At 41.1% G+C, this 24,256-nt stretch overlaps 1 non-coding gene across 1 annotated transcript; it reads right to left on the bottom strand.

Annotated features, from left to right (window-relative positions):
- Positions 1-13,450: 13,450 nt before the first annotated feature.
- On the bottom strand, positions 13,451-13,522 carry TRNAE-UUC (transfer RNA glutamic acid (anticodon UUC)). The gene has a single exon. It is a non-coding gene; the product is annotated as a tRNA-Glu (tRNA).
- Between the last annotated feature and the right edge of the window lie 10,734 nt (positions 13,523-24,256).

Here is a 24,256-nt window from a genome sequence, read left to right as displayed (position 1 = left end):
GGAAGACACAAACAAATGGAAACATATACCTTGTTCGTGAATTGGAAGAATTAACATCATCAAAATGTCCATACTACCCAAAGCAATATACAGATTCAATGCAATACCTATTAAAGTACCAATGGTGTATTTCACAGACATAGAACAAACACTTCAAAAATTTATATGGAACCATAAACAACCCCAAATAGCAGCTGCTCTTTTGAGAAAGAAGAACAAAGTAGGAGGGATCACAATACCTGATATCAAACTGTATATTACAAGGCCACTGTAATCAAAACAGCATGCATGGTACTGGCATAAAAAACAGGCACATAGACCCATGGAACAGAACAGAGAGCCCAGAAATAAACCCAACTCTCTAAAGTCAATTAATATTTGACAAAGGGGGCAGTAACATAAAATGGAGTAAAGATAGCCTCTTCAACAAATGGTGCTGGGAGAACTGGACAGCTATGTGCAAAAAAATGAAACTTGAGCACCAATTTACACCATATACCAAAACAAATTCAAGATGGATAAAAGACTTAAATATAAGCCGTGACACCATTAAAGTCCTAGAGGAGAACATTGGCAAGAAAATCTCAGATATTTCACACAGCAACATTTTTACTGATATGTTCCCTAGAGCAAGGAATATAAAGGAAAGAATAAACAAATGGGATCTCATCAAAATAAAAAGCTTCTGCATGGCTAAAGAAAACAGTATTAAATTAAAAAGACAACCAACTGTATGGGAAAACATATTTGCCAATGATACCTCAGACAAAGGTTTAATCTCCAAAATATAAAGAACTTACACGACTCCACTCTAAGAAGACAACCAACCCAATTAAAAAATGGGAAAAGGACTGGACAGACACTTCTCCAAGGAGGACATACAGAACATCCAGAGACACATGAAGAGATGCTCAATATCGTTAGCTATCAGAGAGATGCAAATTAAAACCACAATGAGATACCACTTTACACCAGTCAGGATGGCTATCATAAACAAAGCAACAAACAACAAATGTTGGAGAGGTTGTGGGGAGAAGGGGTCCTTAGTTCACTGTTGGTGGGATTGCAGACTGGCACAACCATTATGGAAAACAGTATGAAATTTTCTCAGAAAAATAAAAATGGACCTGCCTTTGGACCCAACAATTCCACTGCTAGGATTATATCCTAAGAATCCTAAAACATCAATTTCAAAGAACCTATGCACCACAATGTTCATAGCAGCACAATTTACAATAGCCAAGAGCTGGAAGCAACCTAGGTGCCCAGCAGTAAATGAATGGATCAACAAATTATGGTACATATACACAATGGAATTCTATGCAGCAGAGAGAAAGAAGGAGCTACTACCCTTTGCAACAACATGGATGGAACTGGAAAGCATTATGCTGAGTGAAATAGGCCAGGTGTTGAAAGACAAATACCATATGATCTCACCTTTAACAGGAAGCAAAACAACAGAACAAACAAGCAAGCAGAATAAAAACAAAGACACTGAAATAGAGAAAATGGGGACAGCGACCAGAGGGGAGAGGGGAGGGAATTTAAGGGGAAAAAGGGGGAGGGATTTGGAGGAACAAATGGGAAGGGCACAGGGACGAGAACTAACGGGGGAGGAAATGGGAGGGAGTTGGGGAGCACGGGGCAGGGGAGGCTGGGATGGGCGAAATAGACAAAGAACTGTACTTGAAAAATAACTAAATAAAATAAAATAAAAAGAATATATGTCACAATATATGACTACAGAATAGAGTCAATAATATTGTGATAAATATGTATGGTGCCAGGAGAGTATTAGAATTATTAGGAAATCACTTTGTAAGTTACATAATTGTCTGACCACTATGCTGTATACCTGAAACTAATATAAAATAATATTGCATGTCAACTGTAATGGAAAATAAAAATTAAAAAATTAAAAAAAAAAGAGATCTGTTTAAATAGTCTCATCTTCCTACAAAAGTGTGGTTGGTGCTGACAAGCTGAAGACCAAACCAGACTCTCAAAGCCCCTCCTATCCACAAAAGTCTCCTCCTGGGGGTGGAATTCTCCTTGCTTAAATCTCCAGAGGTTTTTCATCACATTCAGAATGAAATTAAAACTTCTTACCTTGTTTATGTGTTTCTCTGTGTATGTGATTCCCCAACTAAAATGTAAATCTAGATTAGTGCTGGCACATAAGAGGCACACTATAAATGTTTGTTGAATAAATGAATAGCTCAAATAAAAGGAATATAAAGTTGCTTATTTTGCCAGAGATAAAGTATTTATCTCTGGCTTAATTTTTCATCTTTTCTTTGATGAAAAAAATTGAAATATAATTCACATATAAAATTTGACCTTTTACAATTCAGGGGGTTTTAGTATATTCACAAAGTTGTACAAACATCACCACTGTTTAATTTCTCTGGCTCAGTTTTAAACCTTATTCCTCCTTCTTCTCCATTATGTGATTCTAACAAGGACTGCCAGTCACAACACCCTACATGCTTCAATCAATCATAAGAGAGCACAGGACCCAGGTGAGGCAGCATTCCTCCCCAGCACTTTCCAACAGAAACTAAGAAAAGAAAGCCTTCCCTTTCAGTTGGGGAAGCTGTGAGGAATGAGCCTGGAGCTGGCAGGGTCCAGATTCCCTGCCATGTGGAAGCAGCTGGTCCATAATAGGTGAGAATAAATCTGGCACACAGAGAGAGGGAACGCTGGTTCTGGCTGTCCCTGAGGCCAGCCACTCCACTTCCCACAGTATGGTTACATAAGCCAATGATTCTCTCTTGGGCCTGAACTAGTTCCAGTGGTTTTCTATAACTTAGAACTAAGGTGTTTCTTGGGACACTACAGTCCTTGTCTGGCTCATACATTTCCTCAACACATGTTTTTTTTAAGTATTTACTGTGTGCAGGGCACTGGCCCTAGAGTGTACAATCTAGTGGGGTCATGGCTATATTCGATGAGAGGAAAATGTTAGGGCAAAGCATCTCACCCACTGTTAGTGAGGCAGAAGAGACTTTCCAAGGAAATAAAATCTAAGCTAACTCCCCTATTAAGAAGTTAGAGAGGAGTTTGTATCAGAAAAGTTCATAGGATGCTAAGGAGAATCAGAAGAGGTTCCCATTGGCAGGGGAGTTCCTTCCTACTTGCTACATGAACGATGTGACATTTGAATTAAGCTTTAATTTTTGTATTGATTGAGTTGACAGACAGCAAGAGAAGGAGGGGGGGTGGAGGGTGGAGAGAGAGAGAGACATTACTTTATTGTTCCACTTATTTATACATTCATTGGTTTGTTCCTCTATGTCCCCTGACCAGGGATCAAACTGCAATCATGGTGTATCTGGACAATGCTCTAACCAACTGAATTAAGCTTTAAGCATGGAACTAAGATGCAGATACTTAGAGTAAGGGCATAAGAGGAACATTTCAGTGCAGAAGGAAAAAACTGAGAAAAGACCAGACACAGGACACAGTGAGAAATTAACTGGACTCGGGGTTCACAGAGGAAAGAGGTAGGGGATATGGCTGCAAAGATAGATTTGAAGTGTATGTCAGGCCAAAGTCCTGAAGGTTTAGGTGCAGGGGGACAGCATGCTCTGCTCCAAGCTCTGAGAAGGAGCAGAATGTGACATGGAAAAGATGGTTGAGGTGGGGGACAGAGAAACCAGTTTGCTGCCTATTGCAATAGTCCATGGCACAAAACAATCTAACCCAGCACAGTGGCAGGGGAAATAGATAAAAACATATGTGGGTGATGTAGAAGAGGTAGAAATAATTAGATTTAACACTGTCATTAGGAGTAGAGGAAAAAGAGGAACTAAACATAATAATGATGATGATGGTGGTGATGACAACCAGTGTCCATTGGCCCCAAACTGGGTCAGACATTTTATGGGCATTATCTCCTGTAATCTTCACCACCTTATGAGGTACATTCTACTCCCACTCTAGAGTTAAGGAAACTGAAAAACAAAGAGATGAAGTAATTTGTAAAAAAAAACCTGGTAATAATTTTTTAAAAATAAGAAGTCCAGGCAAAAGAGACTTGGAAAGGAGGATGAAGTCATTTTTGCATAGATAGGGTGTAAGTTGCCTATCTGGATGAAGTTGAACCCTGAACTTTGGTTTAAATGTGTTGCTGCCAGAGGGCAATAGCCTTACCTATGTTTTCTTCATGAGTACAAAACAAAGTAGAAAACCCGAAGGTTTCTTAAAATAAATCAGGATAGATTATCTTGACTGCTCCCACCACCATGCCTGTCACTCTGGGATAAAAGGAAATTAGATTCATCTGATAAGCTTTGTTTTCCACAAAGTTATGTGGGATGATTACCCAGTACCCTGTGGTCTTCTAGGTGTTTGAAAATTGATTTTTTAAAATTATTTGTTCCAGTGGTTTTCCAAGTATTCGGTGTTTTTCCAAGTTCTTCAGCTTTATAATATGAGTGAGTTAAAATTCATATGTGCCTTCCTTTTCCTGTATTAATATGAAGTTTTAAGGTTGCAATTATTTGGAATATTTTTGCATGAAGTATGTATCTGAGGAAACATACATACAAATATATATAATTGTAAGTACATATGTGGATGGGCATAAGGTGATCTTCATACAGACTCCCTCAGAGTTTATGGCCACATACAGAAATGGAAACAGAACATATGGCTATTTCAAATATTCCAAATAAATTAAGATTATCACTTTCTAGAAATGTTTATATGGTGAAATAAAAAACTCAAAACCTTAAAAGAATTACTCTGTCTTTATGTAGCTATCCTGTGAACAATAACCAAAAGCAAGATAAAATTGAATTACCCAATCCCTCCCTCCCTCCCTTTGGAGGGAGTGGTATCTGGCCAGGACACCATGCAGCGATTTCTTTTTTTTTTTTTGGTGGATATAATCTAAAGTCTAGTGCTAGGGAATCAAAGGAATCAAATCTAAAATCCGATGCTTCATGAGGGGCTCATTAAATAACTGTTAAGCGTCTTTGAAGCTCAAATAGTCCATAGATCTAAAGACCTCTTAAGAGGACGATTAACAAAAATTATGGCAAATGTTTTGCAAAAATGCAAGACTATAAAAATACCAAATATAACTCAAGTAACTATCTCTGTACAAAGTTAAACTTTTTATTAAGTACGTATTATCTTATTTTAGTAAGTACGTAAATATCTACTATGCTCTCAGTATCTTAAGTGTCACAGGTGCCCAAAGAAAGTTTTTTTGTCAAATCTATGAATCCAAAAAATCTATTTTATGAAAATGAATGATTAATAGGATTGATAGTTTCGATAGCAGAATTCCGGCCAAGATGGAGGAATAGGTAAACAAGCAGAACTGACAGAAAACTGAACTGTATGAAAAAGTCTGACAACCATGGAGTTAAAGAAGACATATTCATCCAGACCAGTAGGAGGGGCAGAGTTGGGCAGCCAGGGGGAGGGGAATTGCTGGGCATGCACAGCAGCAGCGGGAAGACCCAGCGAGGAGGAGGATTGTGGAAGGGCCCAGTGCACAAGGAGGCTGGCAGACTGGGAGGTCCCATATTTGAGCACAGATAAATCAGGCAAAACTGGGGTATAAGACAGACCACGCAACCCTAGGTCCCAGAGCCAGGAAATAAAGCCTCAAAACACCAACTGAAAATACTTGTGGGGGTTGAGGTGCCGGGAGAAATTCCCAGACTCACAGGAGAGTTCGTTGAAGACACTCATAGGGTCCTAGAACATAAAAAAAAACCATCCACACAGGAATCAGCACCAGAAGGGCCAAGTTTGCTTGAGGAAAGCAGGGGAAGTGACTGAAATCCAGCAGAAAGCAGAGCAAGCACCATTGTTCCCTCTCTGACCCCCCCCCCCACATATAGCATCACAACCCAGTGACTGGGTTGCCCTGCCCTGGTGAACACCTAAGGCTCTGCCCCTCACTATGTAACAGGTGTGTCAAGACAAAAAAAAATGGCTCCATCAAAAGAACAAATCCAAGCTCCAGAAAAAATACAGCTAAGCAATGAAGAGATAGCCAACCTATCAGATGCACAGTTCAAAACACTGGTAATCAGAATGCTCACAGAATTGGTTGAATTTGGTTGCAAATTAGATGAAAAAATGAAGGCTAGGCTAAGTGAAAAAAAGGAAAATGTACAGGGAACTGATAGTGATGGGAAGAAAATTGGGACTCAAATCAAAGGAGTGGACCAGAAGGAATAAAGAAACATTCAACCAGAAAAGAATTCAGAAACAAGAATTCAAAAAAAAATGATGAGAGGCTTAGGAACCTCCAGGACATCTTTAAACATTCCAACATCCGAATTATAGGGGTACCAGATGGGAAAGAGAAACAGCAACAAGTGGAAAACTTATTTGCACAAATAATAAAGGAGAACTTCCCCAATCTGGCAAAGAAAATAGACTTCCAGGAAGTCCAGGAAGCTCAGAGAGTGCCAAAGAAGGTGGACCCAAGGAGGAACACACCAAGGCACAGCATAATTACATTACCCAAGATTAAAAATAAGGAGAGAATCTTAAAAGAAGCAAGACAAAAGGAGGCAGTTACCTACAAAGCAGTATCCATAAGACTGTCAGCTGATTTCTCAAAAGAGACCTTACAGGCAAGAAGGGGCTGGAAAGAAGTATTCCAAGTCATAAAATCCAAAGACCTACATCCAAGATTGATCTACCCAGCAAAGCTGTCATTTAGAATGGAAGGGCAGATAAAGTGCTTCTCAGATAAGATCAAGTTCAAGGAGTTTATCATCACCAAGCCCTTATTATATGAAATGTTAAAGGGACTTACCGAAGAAAAAGAACATAAAAAGCATGTACAGTACAATGACAGCAAACTCACAATCATTAACAACCAAACCTAAGCAAACTAAGCAAATGAATAGAACAGGAACAGAATCACAGAAATGGAGATCACATGGAGGGTTTTCAACAGGGGAATGAGAGGAGGAGAGAGGGGAAAAAGGTACAGAGAATAAGTAGCATAGATGGTAGGTAGAAAATACACAGGGGGAGAGCAAGGATAATATGGGAAATGTAGAAGCTAAAGAACTTAAGACACATGGACATGAACTAAAGGAGGAGAATGTGGGTGGGAGGGTGTGTCCAGGGTGGAGGAGAATGAAGGTGGGGAAGGGGACAACTGTAATAGCATAATCAATAAAATATTTTTTTAAAAAAAGATTTGATAGCCTTCATGTGAATGAAACTCACCTGCGATAAGAAAGCAAAAGCAAGTTTTAAAACAAACAACAATAAAAACCACAGTTCCAACTTCCGGCCAAGATGGAAGAGTAGGTGGACAACCTCGCACAACCAAATTTAGGACAACAAAGATTTAGAAACAAAAACACAACCAAAACAGACAGAAAATTAAACTGTACTGAAGTCTAACAACAACAAACCATTCATCCAGAGCAGTAAGAGGGGCAGAGTCGGTGGCTGGCAGAGAGGCGTCATGGCAGGAGGAGGTGGTGATTGGTGACCCGGGCAGGCATGGGATGAAAACCCAGTAAGGCTCGCAAGGCAGCTGGCTGACCGCAGACACACATTTGTGCACTGATAAACCAGGCAGGTTTAAAAACAGTCAGTGAGACAGACTGCACAACCCAGGGCCCCAGCAATGGGAAATAAAGCCTAAAAGCACCAATTGGGAAAACTTTCGGAGGTTGAGGTGCCGAGGGAGGCTTCCAGCCTCACAGGAGAGTTCGTTGGGGAGACCCACAGGGTCCTAGAATGAACACAAGCCCATGCACCCAGGAACCAGCACCAGAAGGGCCCAAATTGCTTGTGGGAAGCAACAGCAGGGATTGAAATCTGAGAGAGAGCAGAACAAATGCCAATGGTCCCTCTCTGACCCCGCCCCCAGTCACAACCTAGCCACTCGGCTGACCTGCCCCAGTAAACACCTAAGCTTTCACCCTCATACGTAACAGGCATGAACAGACCAAAACACTATGGCTCAAGCAGAAGAACAGCTCAAAGCCCCAGAGCCAATACTTCTAAGCAACCAAGAGATAGTCAACCTATCAGATGCACAGTTCAAAACACTGGTGATCAAGATGCTCACAGAACTGGTTGACTTTAGTCGCAAATTAGATGAAAAAATGAAGGCTACACTAAGTGAAATGAAGCAAAATGCACAGGGAACCTATAGTGATGAAAACAAATCTGGGACTAAAATCAATGGAGTGGGCCAGAAGGAAAAAAGAAACATCCAAGCAGAAAAGAAGGAAGAAACAAGAATTCAAAAAAAAAAATGATGAGAGGCTTAGGAACCTCCAGGACATCTTTAAACATTCCAACATCTAAATTATAGGGGTACCAGAAGGGAAAGAGAAACAGCAACAAATGGAAAATTTATTTGAACAAATAATAAAGGAGAACTTCCCCAATCTGGCAAAGGAAATAGACTTCCAGGAAGTCCAGGGAGCTCAGAGAGTCCCAAAGTAGGTAGACCCAAGGAGGAACACACCAAGGCACATCATAATTACATTACCCAAGATTAAAATGAAAGAGAGAATTCTAAAAGCAGCAAGAGATAAAGGAAAAGTCGCCTACAAAGGAGTACTCATTAGACTGTCAGTTGATTTCTCAAAAGAGACCTTACAGGCAAGAAGTGGCTGGAAAGAAGTATTCCAAGTCCTGAAAGGCAAGGACCTACATCCAAGATTGCTCTATCCAACAAAGCTTTCATTTAGAATTGAAGGGCAGATAAAGCGCTTCTCAGGTAAAGTCATGGTCAAGGAGTTCATCATCACCAAGCCCTTATTATATGAAATGTTAAAGGAACTTATCTAAGAAAAAGAAGATAAAAAATAGGAACAGTGAAAGGACAACAAACTCACAGTTTTGACAACCACACCTTAAAACAAAAGCAAACTAAGAGGACAGCTAGATCAGGAGTGGAACCATAGAAATAGAGAACACATGGAGGGTTAGCAACAGGGGAGTGGGAGGAGGAGAAGAGGGGAGAAGGGACAGAGAATAAGTAGCATAGATGGTAGGTAGAAAATAGACAGGGGGAGGGCAAGGATAATATGGGAACTGTAGAAGCTAAAGAACTTGTGACACATGGACATGAATTGAAAGGGTGGGAATGGGTGGGAGGCAGTGTGCAGGGTGGAGGGGAATGAAGGAGGAGAAATGGGACAACTGTAATGGCATAATCAATAAAATATATTTAAAGAAAAAAAACAACACAGTTCCTCAGTAGTAGCTCTTTCCATTAGCTACCCTTGCTTCCTGTTTATGCCCAGGAGCCCTGAGGACTGCGTTATTGCTGCTTTCCTAAACACTAAACAAATCCTAAAATCCCTTTGTTAAACTCTCTGCTAAGAATGTGACATCTGCCCTGGATGGTGTGACTCAGTGGATTGAGTATTGGCCTGTGAATTAAAGGGTTACTGGTTCAATTCCCAGTCAGTGCACATACCTGGGTTGCAGGCCAGGTCTCTGGTAGGGGGCACATGACAGGCAACCACACACTGATATTTCTCTCCCTTTCTTTCTCCCTCCCTTCCTCTCCCTGTAAAAATAAACAAATTTTTTTTAAAACAGGAGAACTTCCTAGTCAAGATGGCAGCATAGATAAACAAGGCTCACCTCTTCGCCCAACCACATCAAAATTACAACTAAAATATAGAATAACTATCATCCAGAACTGTCAGAAATTGAGGTGAATAGAAGTCTGACAATTACAAAATTAAAGAAACCACGTGTGTCCAAACTGATGCAGGGGACGGAAATGCAGAATGGTCTGATCCCACATCCACGAGTGGTGGATAAAAATTCAGAGGAGACATCTCTGGAGTGAGGAGTTTCTGTCCCACACCAGGCCCCTCAATCTAGGGTTCCAGTGCCAGGAAGATAAGTCCTCATAACTTTGGCTGCAAAAACAAGCATGGATTGAGTCTGTAGAAGTAACTTCTGGAGTCCCGAGCAGTTCCTCTTAAAGAACCCACACATAGACTTGCTCAAACTCATTCTCTCTGAGCTCTAGAACTGGGGTATCAACTTAAAAGGCACCACTGCCACACAGGGAGAAATCGAAGTCTCTGGTATAAAGGGGAGGGCTGGGGGACAGACGGGCAGGCAGAAGCCATTGTCCCTTTTATGAACCCTCCCACCACAGAGCCACAGAGCCACCAGGCTAGTGCCATATCTGAGACCCCATCAACCTGGCTAACACTGTTTACCCTTCCTTGGAGATCCCTTGAGACTCTGCCCACACAACTTACTGGCCTACCCAATGGCTGGTCTTGGCTCATGCTTCACAACTTCTTAAATCCTCTCAAATGAGTAACAGCCAGCTTCATTGAGCCCTCAGCCCCTACACCTCTTGCTAAGTGGCCACAGGCCTGGTACTAGCCGCAACCATCTTAGATTCACAGCTTGGCTTCTTCTGGGAATCTCCAAGTCCAGCATAAGTAAGAGCCATCTCAGATTGCCTTACAGCTCAGGCAGGGTGGCCCTGGGAAAAACACAGGTGGGGGCTGACAATAGCCTGCACCACCTAGGAAACCTCAGAGCCTGTATACCTAGTGGACAGCTACAGATCACATCAGAGTACCATCACCCTACTCCTGCACAGCTGATCCTCCACAGAGGGTGGAGGTTGGCAGTTAGTGATCATAGCCAGTCCTTGCAGCTGACTGGTTGGAATAAATCCCTCCCATTGACCTGCCAACAGCAATCACATCTCAACAACAAAAGGAGGGTATACTCAGCCCACAGAAAGGGCACACCTCTAGTACCCAGCTTGGTTGATAGGGGAGGCTGTTCCACTGGGCACTACAAGATACCTACTACATTAGGCCACACTACCAAGACAGGGAGTCATAGTAGCTAATCCATAGAAACAAACACAAGGAGGCTGCCAAATGAAAGAACACAGAAACATGGCCCAAATAAAAGAACACATCAAAACTCCAGAAAAAGAACTAAACAAAACGGAGATGAGCAATCTATCAGATGCAGAGTTCAAAACTATGAGGATGCTCAAGAAACTTAGTGAGGACCTCAAGAGTATAAAAAAGATCCAGTCAGAAATGAAGGATATACTAATGGAAATAAAGAACAATTTACAGGGAAATAACAGTAGAGTGGATGAAGCCAAAAAATCAAATCAATGATTTGAACATAAGGAAGCAAAAACAACCAATCAGAACAACAAGAAAAAAAAAAGAATCCAAAAAATGAGGATAGTGGAAGCGGCATCTGTGGCAACTTCAAGTGGTCCAACAGTTACATCATAGGGATGCCACAAGAAGAAGAGAGGGAGCAAGAAATTGGAAATCTATTTGAAAAAGTGATGAGAGAAAACTCCCCTAATTTGGTGAAGGAAATAGACATGCAAGTCCAGGAAGCACAGAGACACCCAAATAAGATGGATACAAAGAGGCCCACTCTAAGACACATTATAATTAAAATGTCAAAGGTTCAAGATAAAGAGGGAATCTTGAAAGCAGCAAGAGAAAATAAGTTAGATACCTACAGGGGAGTTCCCAGACGACATTCATAATTTGTTAAGAGAAACTCTGCAGGCTAGAAGAGAATGGCAAGAAATATTTAAAGCCATGAAAAGCAAGGACCTACAGCCAAGATTGCTCTACCCAGCAAAGATATCCAAAGGGCAGATAAATAGCTTCCCAGAAAAGGGAAAAACTAAAGGAGTTTATCATCACCAAACCATTATTATATGAAATGTTAAAGGAACTTATTTAAGAAAAAGATCAAAACTATGAACAATAAAATGGCAATAAATACATATCTATCAACAACTGAATCTTAAAAACAAATTACGCAAAAGAATAGAATCAGAATCATGGATACAGAGAGTGTTTTGATGGTTGGTTGCCTGATGGGAAGCGGGTATGGAGGTATGGGGGTATGGTGAAGAGGTAACGAGATTAAGAAGTACTAATAGGTATTCACAGAATAGCCATGGGGATGCAAAGTACAGTATAGGAAATGGAGTAGTCAAAGAAACCTATGCCTAACCCATGGACATGAACAAAGGTGTGGGGAATTCCTGAGGGAGTAGAGGGTGCAGGGTAGAGAAGGGCAAAGGGTAACAACTGGGACAACTGTGATAGCATAATCAGTAAAATATAATTTAAAAAAAGAAACAAAAGAGTGTGTCAACAGTTTCCTATTAGGCCCAGGTTAATAAAGGCATAATAATACAATTCAATAATGAAATAAAGATGAAATTGAAAAAAGGTGTGTAAAGCTTTTAGCCTGGTTTATTGTACATGCTCAATCAATATTACCTATTATTATCGGGCTTTTTATTTTCCTATCTATTCTGTCCTACTTGATTGGGTAAATACATTTGCCGGCTGAAGATCAATTTCTCCAAGCTCTTTATTAGGAATTTTGAGTGAGCATATATTTAGCCTAATATTTGTTTCATGAAGGATGACATTTGTTTTTGTGTCCCTTAAAACCCCAAAGGACTTAAAAATAGAGAAAATTTCAAAATTATATGACACTCAGTCTTTTTCACAGTCTTCTCTTGGTGTTAATGGCAGTGTAGGAATAAACTGGTGAGCCTTCAGAGAGTTCACCACCAGTAGGAAAGAGATGTAGCTTCCAAACATCTTGGGGTTTTCCCTAATAGCAACTGTTTGGAGAGGTATGTGACATTAAAAATTACAGCAGAGGCTACATTTACTTGGGTAATAGTTTGACTTGTCACATCGATACCAAGATTTCTAATTCTAGTTGAGTATATCACGAATTCCTGAAGTATGTTAAACAGAATGTATCAAATAAATACATTAGGGTGTGAGAAGAAAGGTTTACTTTTGCCATTCTTCAATACTTATAATAATGTAATTTTCTCTCCCTACCCCAATAACTGGTTTAGTCAGTTCTTTGAATCACAAACACATGGATTGTACAATCAACTACTCTTCCCTAAACTATGTGCTTTTTGTTTTTCAGGGTTTTTTTTTTTTTTCCTGTAAATATTGCTCTTCTTTTCAAAGGAATGGCTTTGGGCCCCTTGAAAAGCTCTAAAATAGCCCAAAATGCATCTTTTTCTTTCAAAGATGAGTATTTTGGATCATTTGTTCCATATCCACAGTAAAAGGAAAAAATATGCCAGAAAAACCACTGGAACATAAATTTTAACAACAGCTTGGTTGTCTCCCCACTTTTTTCACCTGATTTAATTCCTTATTTCAAAAATTATGTTCACACTGTTTAGAGTTATTATAACCTTTCCATGTGCTTACCTTCAGGCCTGCTCCAGAGGTACACCCTGATTCCCCTCAGCTCCCTTCAGCCTCCACCCCTCCCCCTCCCCCGGCTGCTCTGAAATGGGGTTGGAGTGCTTTCTAGAAGGACCAGTCATTCATTTCCTTGTTAAGAGACTCTAAATTGTTGCTTTCATTTCAGGAAAGAGCACGAGGTGGGAAATGAGGGGGGAAAAAAGTTATTGGTGTTCCCACACCGGGAGTCGAACCCGGGCCGCCTGGGTGAAAACCAGGAATCCTAACCGCTAGACCATGTGGGACGCAACAGAATCTGGTGCAAGCTTAGGTAAATTGAGTTTCTGCTAACTGCTTCCGCCTGCTTTACCTAATCGTCGTTGTCCTCAGACTTGCTTCTGCGCCTGCGGGAAACCCAGCCAGCTTAACCTTTTCGGGCCCACGTTATATCCTTTCTTATATCCTTTCGCTCTTCGCAGAGGATGCTTGAATGTCTGTGTACAATCGTGTCTGTTGTAATCGTGTCCAGTCTCCTAGACTCCAAATATACACCAACGTCGACTCTAACTTGGATGAGTCATTATTCAGAATTCCTCACAAGAAATCCTTCAGAGTACAAAACGACTGGTGTTTTAGACTCACGAATAAAATGAGAGCTGTGTGAAGTCCTCAAACTGCCACCACTAGACCGAAATGGAGCTGGTGCTCTGACCCCCAACCACCGGCCAAACCCGCTCACCCGGCAGCGGCAGCGGCAGCAGCCCCGAGCACACCACTTCCCGGACCCGTATCCCGCCCCAGGCCGAGCAAACCCCTGGTGTGCCCGCACCTCCCGAGACACACGGGCTGGGGCCCCCTAGACCATTTGTGCCACAGACTTTCACCGTAGCTAAAAAGCTCGGGACTGGACACAGGCTCCATTCCATCTTCTTAAAGTTTATCTTTTCAAAACCAGGGACGAGGGTTACCCGGAAGCCAGGAGCATTCCAGGTTCTGTTGACTCAAAGGCAGGAGGCAGGATTTTTGTCGCTGAAAATAGGCAATGAAGTCCCTCACTGCGAGCAGTCATGATTGATGAGAAGTCCTTCTGATTTCTACTTTGGGAGAAGTTTATGGACTAGCAATCTGGTGTTCGGCTTAGGAAAGTGCATACAAAGAGTCCATTATTCAGGACAGTCAGCGTGGGAGAGCTGTGGTTCTGGTGTCCTCGTTGTGGCTTAAACTACACAGAAATCATTTTTAGTAGCGGCAGGCATTTTGGAGCCATTTAAAATCTGATTCTGTTTCTGACTCCACGCTTTCTCCCTCACTGAGGCTCCCTAAGGCTTCAATTGTGACAAGTAACAGCCTGAGAAGGGAGAAGAGATTCGAAAGAGAAACTCATCCATTCACTCTATTGTACTTATTTATGGGGGGAAACTCCCCAACTGGGAGTGAACATGATCCACATCATTGAAACAATGAAGCTCTGAAGAAAAACTAGATTCTACTGATTATAAACCTACTGTGTGTATTAGATGCGTTCAAATATGTTTGCTCATTTAATCCTCACAGTATACCTGTGAAATATGCCAGTATACCAGTCTTATCCACACTTTTGGTGGTTCTCCCTCTGCTATCTTAGCATCTTTGAACAGTATCATTTGCTCATTTTGTAATCACTGAGACAGCTGTGGGACATCTATTTTGGAACTCTAAAGAAAACTCTCCAAAACAAATCTCAGCACCTACAGAATACCCTTCACTGGGAGCTGAAATTCAGGTGGCCTTTCAGTTTTGTATTTCTATTTGATGATAATTCTTTTTTTTTTTTAAAGATTGTATTTATTTATTTTTAGAGAGAGGGGACCAGAGAGCAAGGAGGAAATAAACCTGGATTTGCAAGAAACATGTCAATCACCAAGTGGGGACCTGGCCTACAACCCAGGAATGTGCTCTGGCTTGGAATCAAAATCACAACTTTTTAGTTTGCAGACCAGCACCCAACCCACTGAGCCACACCAGCCAGGGCAGTAATTCTTTTTTTTAAAGTATCTTAACAGTTTTAAAAATAAAAGTTACCAATGTAACCCATACATTAGACAGGCACCATCCTTAAGATATTGCCAAAATGAAACTTTTCTTTTGTCTTATTATCACCAAACTGAAATTTGTTCACTTTTTCCCTTGCCACTTAATGAAAACAATGACAGAAAGCCCTATGGTCACTTTAAATAATAAAGCACAGTCAAGGACAATATACTCTTCAACAGTTCAATCTTTATTCTATTCTCCACCACCCCAGCTTGGTCATGATTTCAGGCTACGGCAATGGTGAGGAGAATGGGGTTCCCAATGCCTCACAATTGTGGCCTTCTCTTCCCAATTCTGTGTTCAGATCACATCACATTGGTAGCCTGAGGCTGCCACGCTGGCAGTATTTGCACCACAGTAATACACAAATGCTACAAGATAGGGCTTTTTATGTTGGAGAGTTAGTGTGCTGTTTAAAAATAGTAATGTGCTGGTTAAATATTTACCAGCATGACACAGTCAGGTGTGCTGTCCAGGAAAGAGGGGGTGATCTACTTCTTATTTCTTTTCTTCTCATTTTCTTCCTTTGAGGCTCCAAGGCCCTCCAAGATTGGAGTGCAAAAAAGGGGAAAAGTTCCCAGTGGTACTATCGAAAGTCAGTTTCCTGCTTTCTGGGCCTGAATGTATTTTAGGGTTGACTCTTTTTCCCTGTAAGTTCATCAGAAGCTTCCCTGCTTGGGCCTGACAGTGCCTCCCAAGGAGCTAGCAGTGTTCTCCCTGTGTGGGTGGGTGTCAGGCCAGTAGTACCAGAATCAACAATGACTGTTTAACTGCAGATTCTCTTAGTTTATTCTCAGATTCTGCAAATGAGAACCTGTGGGAGCAAGGCCTGAGAGTCTGAATTTTAACAAGCATTTTCTTCCCCAGCTCCCAAATTTTTCTGACGCCACTAGAGTTTGAGAAACAATGAACTACATACGTGGCAGTAAGTTCCCTTCAATCTCTAAAAGATCAGATCCCTGAAACACCATTTCTATCATTTCTCTTTCCTGCTGAAAAACCTGAAGAAAAAAAAAAGTCTTCTGATTGCCTGTTGAGTGAAATCTAAACTCCTTGGCCAAGATTTCTAAGCTTTCTATAATCCCGCCCTCACATAACCTAATATTACCCCCCCCTTTCAGAAACCATATTCCAGGTCATCCCACTTGCTTTGTCCCACTTGTCCCTCGTGCTTTCCTGCTTTGATTCCTTTATTCTACCTCTTTCTGTACTGCCCACCCCACCCTTCTTTCCACATCTGATCCCAATGCCAAGGCCAGCCAGCTCAGCCCCACGAAGCCACCTATGGTTCCTCCTGGTCACAGGTCACTCCCATTTCCTCTCAATCCCAAAGCATAAGCCTTTTAAAAATGTGATGGAGGCTTATGCCTTGCCATCCTTATAACTTATTTAATAAGAAAGTCCATGAATAAAAGTTAATTTCATAATCCCCCTGGAAACCCAGTTCTGCACTCAAAATCATTCTGCCAAGTAGTCCTTCCTTTTGTGTAACATAAATACTTCCTGCTGTACTTCTATGTGAAAGCTGACCCCTTTTAACCACCAGCATGACCAAAATGTTCCTAGGAGGTAGGAAAAAAACCCAAACAACAAATTTTTGAAGTTTAGCCAGACCAGTGAGCTGCATTTCTTTAGTTCTGCACACACAAAGGAAGCCTCCTTGTTGACACAAGGAATAGCTCTTCCTTTCCCATGAGTCTAAAGCTGACTCTTACCAGGTAGCTCTCCCATTTCATTCAGCTTTTGACACTGGAGAAAAGCCCCAAACATATTGTACTGGCCTGGCATCTACATTAGCCGAAGTGGTAGGTGTGATTCAGGTCCTTGCCTGCCACTCATTTAGGAGTTAGATGGTTTCCATTTCAGGGGGCTCAGGAATCACCTTCGTAAGGGCATCAAAAATAAGCACCAATTAAATTCCACTCTCCCAAGAAGAGCTCTGGTCAGCACAGACCCAGCCCATGTCACAAAGTTAACCTCAAAGCTCTTTTGGGTAACAGCACCTGCCCAGTTGGGGTGAGTTCTTCAGATTCAATTTCTAATACTGGAGCTGAGCTCAGGAAGCCACTGGGATGACAGAGCTGCCTCAGGGCTTGTTTAGATTATATAATTCTTCCCTTCACTTCTTCCCCAAATCTAGCAACTCCTATAACTCGGTGAAAATGCCCTCAAACTCCCAAAACTGGGTTAGGTTCTGTGGGCCAGCCCACCCATCACTGGGCTAGACGAATTTCTCAGCTTTCCTCTCCTATAAACTCCTGATGGCAGAGTCTGGATCTTATTTTGTTGCATCCCAACTTACTGTTCTAGCACAGGGCTCGGCACACATAATCACTTACTGTATGAATCAACCTCCTAAAATATCTTTGTTTTGGGGGGGCCCTCTTGTAAAAGTTACTTTTTCCCTTAAATCAACAAATAATGAGAAGAAAATATTCCTCAGCCAGGTAAAAATATCTCCAGATCATGTTATCTTTCCTGACACATCAGCAGAACTCAGTAAATGTTTGAGTAGTTTCTTACTTGACTCATGCATTCAGTAATCAATCAGTCAATCCCAGAGGAATAAAGTTTGTTACCACTTGACACCTCAATGGCAAAGCAACTGAGAATCTCACTGGGTTGTAATTTTATTTGAGCAAGTGTAATATACAAGAAAATACATTGTCTCCTAATACTCTGCCCCACCTCACACTCTTTTTTCCCTCCATACCTTCCCTTCATCTGCTCTGATAGCTCAAGACAGGAAGAGATTGGCAGACGATTCTCATATTCATCCCCATCTGTTTGTTCCTACCAGGGCTCAGCCCTGGAGCAGAGACAAGCTTTTCTCATTTCTTCTGGAGCACACTCTGAGAGTTGTGTGAGTCCAGATACTCCAAGGTCTGGCATCTAGACAACATGCCCACCATTGTAGTTTCCTGTTTTACATGGCATTAACTGAAATATTGAAATTATAGCCTTTTGATGCCCTAGTTGCTGTGACTCAGTTGGTCGAAGCACTGTCCCATAACGGAAAATTTGCCTGGTTTGATTCCCGGTCAGGGCACATACTTAGATTGAGGGTTCAATCCCTGGTCTGGGGAGTACAGGAGGCAACCAATCAATGTTTCTCTCTTACATTGATGTTTCTCTCTCCCCCCTCTTCTCAAAAAGCAATGAAAAATAAAAAAGAAATTATGGCCCCCTAGGACCCTCAATTAGCTCGTTTTGCCACTGAAGTGCTAGGTGGAAATCAGGCTGGACCTACAAAGGATGTTAAAACTTTTTTTGACTCATTTTTAGACTTCCCACCAGCAGTTCTGAGTTTGGTGAGCTTTGTAAACTCATTCAATTTCTTTTCCTGTGAGGTTATCTGTCTCAGTTTCACCAATAGATCCACAGCCATCGATAGATTCATAGTGTTTCTGGTATTATGTCAAATATATTGTTGATCATGGCATCCAGTATATATTTGATAGTGCTCGATATGAAAGTAATATCTATCACATAAAAGATGAATTGTGTGCCCAACAATTCTAAACACTTCAACATATTAACAATTTAATTCTCACAGTGACCTAATGAGATAGGTACTAATATTATTCCTATTTTACAGATCAGAAAACTGAAACACAGGAAGGTTAAGTAATTTGCTAAAGTCTTACAATTTATTGATAATAAAAGAAGCGTTTAAACCCAGGCATTTTGTCTGTCTGGAACTCATTATCAAACTAGCTTTACTGCTACACATATTGCATAAAATAGGGAACTGTTTTGACAAAAATAATAATGCCTTTAGTAACAATGATAACATATATTCTAAGGTCCAATGGCATTCTCAGGGAAGAGTGAAGATGTTACAGATTCTTCTTAAACCAATGAAAATAAACATTTTATGACCTAAGACTTCATAGATACTGACACTGGCAAAGAGAAGACACCTCTGGTCCCTCTATCTTCATCACCGATGAATTTTGAAAAATACTACCTTCTTCATGATTGTCCAAAATTTCATAAATGTTTTTCCTCTCTCAACCCAGTCTAGGGTTAGAAATTTCCTAACTTCCCCCACCCAAACCTCTACTCAGAAAGGTCTTTATTGTTGTTTACTGCTTGCTTGATTGACTGATGAGATCAACAAACCAGGCACAAAGATTCATAAGGCATAAAACATTCTGCCCTTCTGAAGCTACGACCTACTTGCCATATGCATGTGGATGACTAATGAGCATCTCAAACTTAACATGTTTAAAACTAAGCTTTTGAGAGTCCACCACCCTCAACCCCCCAAACCAGATCCTTCTGGAGTCTTTCCGATTTCCCTTAATGGCAATTCTATTCTCCTGGTTGCTTTAGCCACAAATTCTGGAATCAACTGTGAGTTCATTCTCTCTCATTCTAATCCAATAACTCAGGAAATCCTATTGATGCTATTATGAACACATATCCAGAACATGATCACTTCTCCCTATTCCTCTTGTCCAAGTCACCATCACCTCTTACCTGTACTACTGAAATCATCCCACGTCTGCTATTGCCTAAAAGTCTCCATTCCCACAGCCGATCCCCAGCGCTGCAGCTGGAGGAATTTCAGATACTGTCACTCCTCTCATCAAAACCCTCCACTGGTTAAGATTTTCTATTTATTAATTCATTATGAGCATTTTTACTTTCCATATTTGAACATAATTATAACTCTTTCATAACCCTTACCCATTAATTCCAACATTTGAGTTCTCTTGGGGTGGCCTTATTGAGTGCTTTTCTCTTGAACACAAATCATTTTCTGGTTTCATCATATGTATAAAAATTTGGAACTATATACTGGTCACTGTGAATGATACATTGAAGACACTCAGGGCTTTGTTATATTTTTTCCAGAAAGCATCAACTTTTTTTTTTTTTTTGCAGACAGTTAACTCCAATGAACTCAAACACCAAGCTGTTCCCCTGAGGTGAGCAGCAGCTGAAAATAAGTAGCATAGACAGTAGGTAGAAAATAGATAGGGAGAGGGCAAGAATAGTAGGGGAAATACAGAATCTAAAGAACTTGAGACACGTGTTCATGAACTAAAGGGGGGAGAATGGTGGGGGAGGGGTATGCGGGGTTGAGGGGAACGGAGGGGGGGAAATAGAACAAATGTAATGGCATAATCAATTAAAAAAAGGAAAAAAAAACCTCCATTGGCTTCCACTTACTCAAAATAAAGGCTCTACATGAGAACTGCTCCCTCTAATTAATTATCCCGAACCATTAGACACTCTCAAACAATAATATCTTTCTCTGGAGTCAGTCTCAGGATAAGAAAAATTTTATAAGGAAGACTAAGATATAATACTGAATACGAGGTAGGTCAACCACTGATCACTGATCCAAGAGGAGCTGAATATACTCTTAACAGTAACCCCTTACTAAAAAGCTATTCAGACGTCACATCAAAACAGCACTCTCTCTCACTGCCTGGTCCACTGAAGCCTATGTTCTTTCCACTCTACCTAAAAGGAAACACTCAACAGCATTTCCTAGCGACCCTCAAAAACGGACACCCATCAGCATTGCTATTAATCTTTTTTCTCTGATATGTCTCTGGGCAAAGTGCTGAGCAAAGAACAAACAATGCTTGTTAAAGTAGAAACGGAAATGCAAGGAGGCGGCTATGCAGCAGAGGAATCAGAACTGGCAGCAGCAGTATCCCTGTGGAAATAAATGAAGACCAACCAAAGAAGAAAAGCAAAAGTTATTCGTTCAGAACATGCTAGCGCAAGCTAGTCAACCACCATATCTTGTGTTTTGGCAGAGACTCGAATGCAGGCAGAGGAGTGAGAATGCTTTCTGGTGGAAAAGGGGAAATCTTCAGGTGTGCCCTGACTGGAGTCTGTTGGCACAGGGAGGCTGTAGGTGGGCTAATTAGAAGCAGGGCATCCTATGTGGTTAGTTAAGGATGCATATTTGTCTTTGTGTGGTTGGTCCTAAATTGGAAATTGGGACAGAATAGGGAAGTTGTCAGTTCTTAATCAAGTCCTGGCCATTTAAGGCTGATTGTTACCAAAGGTATTGTTTAGCTTCCTGGATTGTCACTAGAGATAGCTGACTTCCTATAAGCTTCCTGGGTAGTTTATCGTAGATCATGGTTGGGTTTCCTGGGCAGGTTGCTACGAGTTGTGAGTTCAGTGTTTATGTACAGTCTGGCCATTGCCATTGCCTTAGTATATTCAGTCTCTCATTCCCAAGACAGTCTCCCATCTTCAGGCCAATGCATCCAGTCCAGCTTCTCCTTTCTCCTACTTTCTGCTTGCCAGACTGGCCCCTCACAACTCTTCCCATTGTTCTTCCTCCTCCCTTATCTTGAACAAGAGCTCTCCTTTGCATTCAAAATCACTTTGGAATCACCTCTGTGTCTCCGTTGACACACCTCCTCCTGTTCCCTTTCTCTTTCTGCAGTATTTTTAAAGATCTTATTTATTTATTTATTTTTAGAGAGAGGGGAAAGGAGAGAGAAAGAGAAGAGAAACACAATTGGTTGTCTCTTAAACATAAACCCAACAAGGGACTGAACCCACAACCCAGGCAGGTGCCCTGACCAGGAATGGAACCAGCAACCTTTAGCTTTATGGAAATGACCCCCAACCAACTAAGCCACACCAGCAAGGGCTCTTTCTGCAGGTTTTTATTTACAGGCACACGTACATATCATTAACATAAAGTGCAGTGACTGTGTCCCTTTCAAGACTGTCCAGGGCTGCACCAGTGCCACACACAGTGAAGTGTTCAGCAAATGTTTCTGATGACCAATGACTCCAGCTACACCTTAGGAAAGTAGAGTGTAATTCTAGTCAAGTAGTCTGAAAGGTTTCAGCTAACCCGTTTAACCTCAGGTGGTGTCTTTCTCTCCTCAGGCCCTTTCTTTTTAAATTTAGAAACACAGTAAAAACTTTTTGAAAGTGGATATACCCACTGTACCAAGAAAAGTTTCCCAATTTTGTTTGAGCAGTAGTAAAATTATTACATATACATATCTTATACATATACTGATTTAAACATTCACTTGTAACCATTAAACTAAAAGCCACATGGCAAAAAGTAAATGAAACAGGCCTTATACCCTCACAATCAGAAATACAAAATAAACCATGAAAGTATAATAAAGGATGATATAACAGAGTCCCATATGACAATGGCCCTCACCTAGATTCTGACTGATGCCTGGAACACCTCAGACCTCATTATCTACTGTGAAAGTCTGATGTGGCAGGCGCTTTTCCCCAATTTCATTTCGGAAGAAAAAAAAAAGTCCACTGTAAAACTTTCAAATACTTATATGGTCAAAGTCAGTCACCGCTATTTTAAAACAGCAACAATATGTGGACTGGTGTTCTCTATTGAGGTATTTATCCAATTCATCTGGGTGCAAACTCTGGCTTCAAAAGGAACGGTCAGGAGGGCCATTATCTGTAAACACCTTAAAAGTTTAAAACTTCCCTGTTAATTTTGTAAGTTCTGACCTCTCGCTCTGTTATCTTTCTCTCCCTCCCTTGGGTACAGAACTTAGCTGAGTTCCATCCTCCCTGGAACTCAGCTAAGGACCAGAAAGGATACAAGTAATAAATACTACTTCTCATTTGCATCATGCTTTACAGTTTACTAATCAGCTCATATACAGTAAAGTCACGTGAGCCAAAAATGGTGGGTGAGGTATAATCTGTGGTGTTCTCTTAAAAGATATCAGTCATTATCAGGGTGCACGACAGACATAAAAATTTTCACAAGCTCTATAAGAAGCCCATTAATTGTGTGCAATCTAATAATGTTGTCAATGGGTCAGTCTATCTCCCTGGATCATATAAACTGTCTTTTCCTGCCTAAGCCCAGTGTACATGATTTCCAAGCTGCCATGGCCTTTCCCTGGCCTAAAGAAAGATACTAAATTCCAGTTAATGTTGGAGACGCCTCAGGCAACTGCCCAGCTGCCCCCAGGTATCGAATTTTCCCTCTTCCCACTTTCTAACCTCTAGTCAGATTCTAAAAATCCCAAGCTCGTTATTTTTATTCTCAGCATGTTCCTTTCACCAGCTGGCTCCCTGTTTGGCTCTTCCAATAGAGGGCACTAGAAGGAAATTGGAAGGCTGTTTGCTTTCTGTTCCCAAGTGTCGTTATGACCACACATTCATCACAGCAGCAACAACTGTTTCTACCACTTCCAGAAACAGACTGATCACCACCTCCCTTCCCTCTTCAGAGACACGAGTGCTAACTGGCCAGCATCTCCCCATCAGAAATCTGAATGCCAGTTCCAATCTCCCCATTCAGTGCCTGAGTAACCAGGACCAGCTGGGCAGGATCTCTTTTGGCCCTGAGGTTAGAGTGCCAGCTCTGCAGCTCCTAAATTTCAAAAAATCCCAGCTTCTTACCTTTGTTCCCCCACATTTAGGGGTGATTACTATTCCCAATAATTCAAATTCCTATGACACTTTAGTATCCTCTGCCTTTTCTCTTTCCTAATTCTTGGCAAACAACCCTTTATATTAAGTTCCGTGTTAAAATACACGTGTGGTTTCCCTCTTCATACTGGATTCTTGACTGATATATAAGTTCAATTTGGGAATGTCTATCCTGCCCTTCCCACCCTGTGTGTATAATGTGATTCCATCCACTGCCATTCATTCAACTATGTGTCAGGCACAGTGCTTATAGCTGAACATGCTAGAAAACAAAAAATGCTTAGTTTTTTCACACTGCAAATCCCAGAGTTTATAGTCTAGGGGAGAGGGACAAATTAAATTATCACACAAGTAAACACAAAACTGTGACAATGTTGATTGAGAATGTAGGCACATGGTAATGAGTGTGCAAAAAAAGGACCTAACCTAGTTAGGGAGGTCAGAAAAGGCTTTCCAGGGAAGTGATGATTGAACAGAGATCCAAGTTTAAGCAAGCAATAACTAGACATTAGGGAAAGGCAAGAGTTTTCCAGACAAAGAGAACA

The sequence above is a fragment of the Artibeus jamaicensis genome, unplaced genomic scaffold (genome assembly GCF_021234435.1).
Source record: "Artibeus jamaicensis isolate MK-2021 breed Jamaican fruit bat unplaced genomic scaffold, CSHL_Jam_final contig_414, whole genome shotgun sequence".
NCBI lineage: Eukaryota > Metazoa > Chordata > Mammalia > Chiroptera > Phyllostomidae > Artibeus > Artibeus jamaicensis.
The sequence above is the reverse complement of the archived record's forward strand: the minus strand, read 5'-3'. Positions and strand labels throughout refer to the sequence as shown.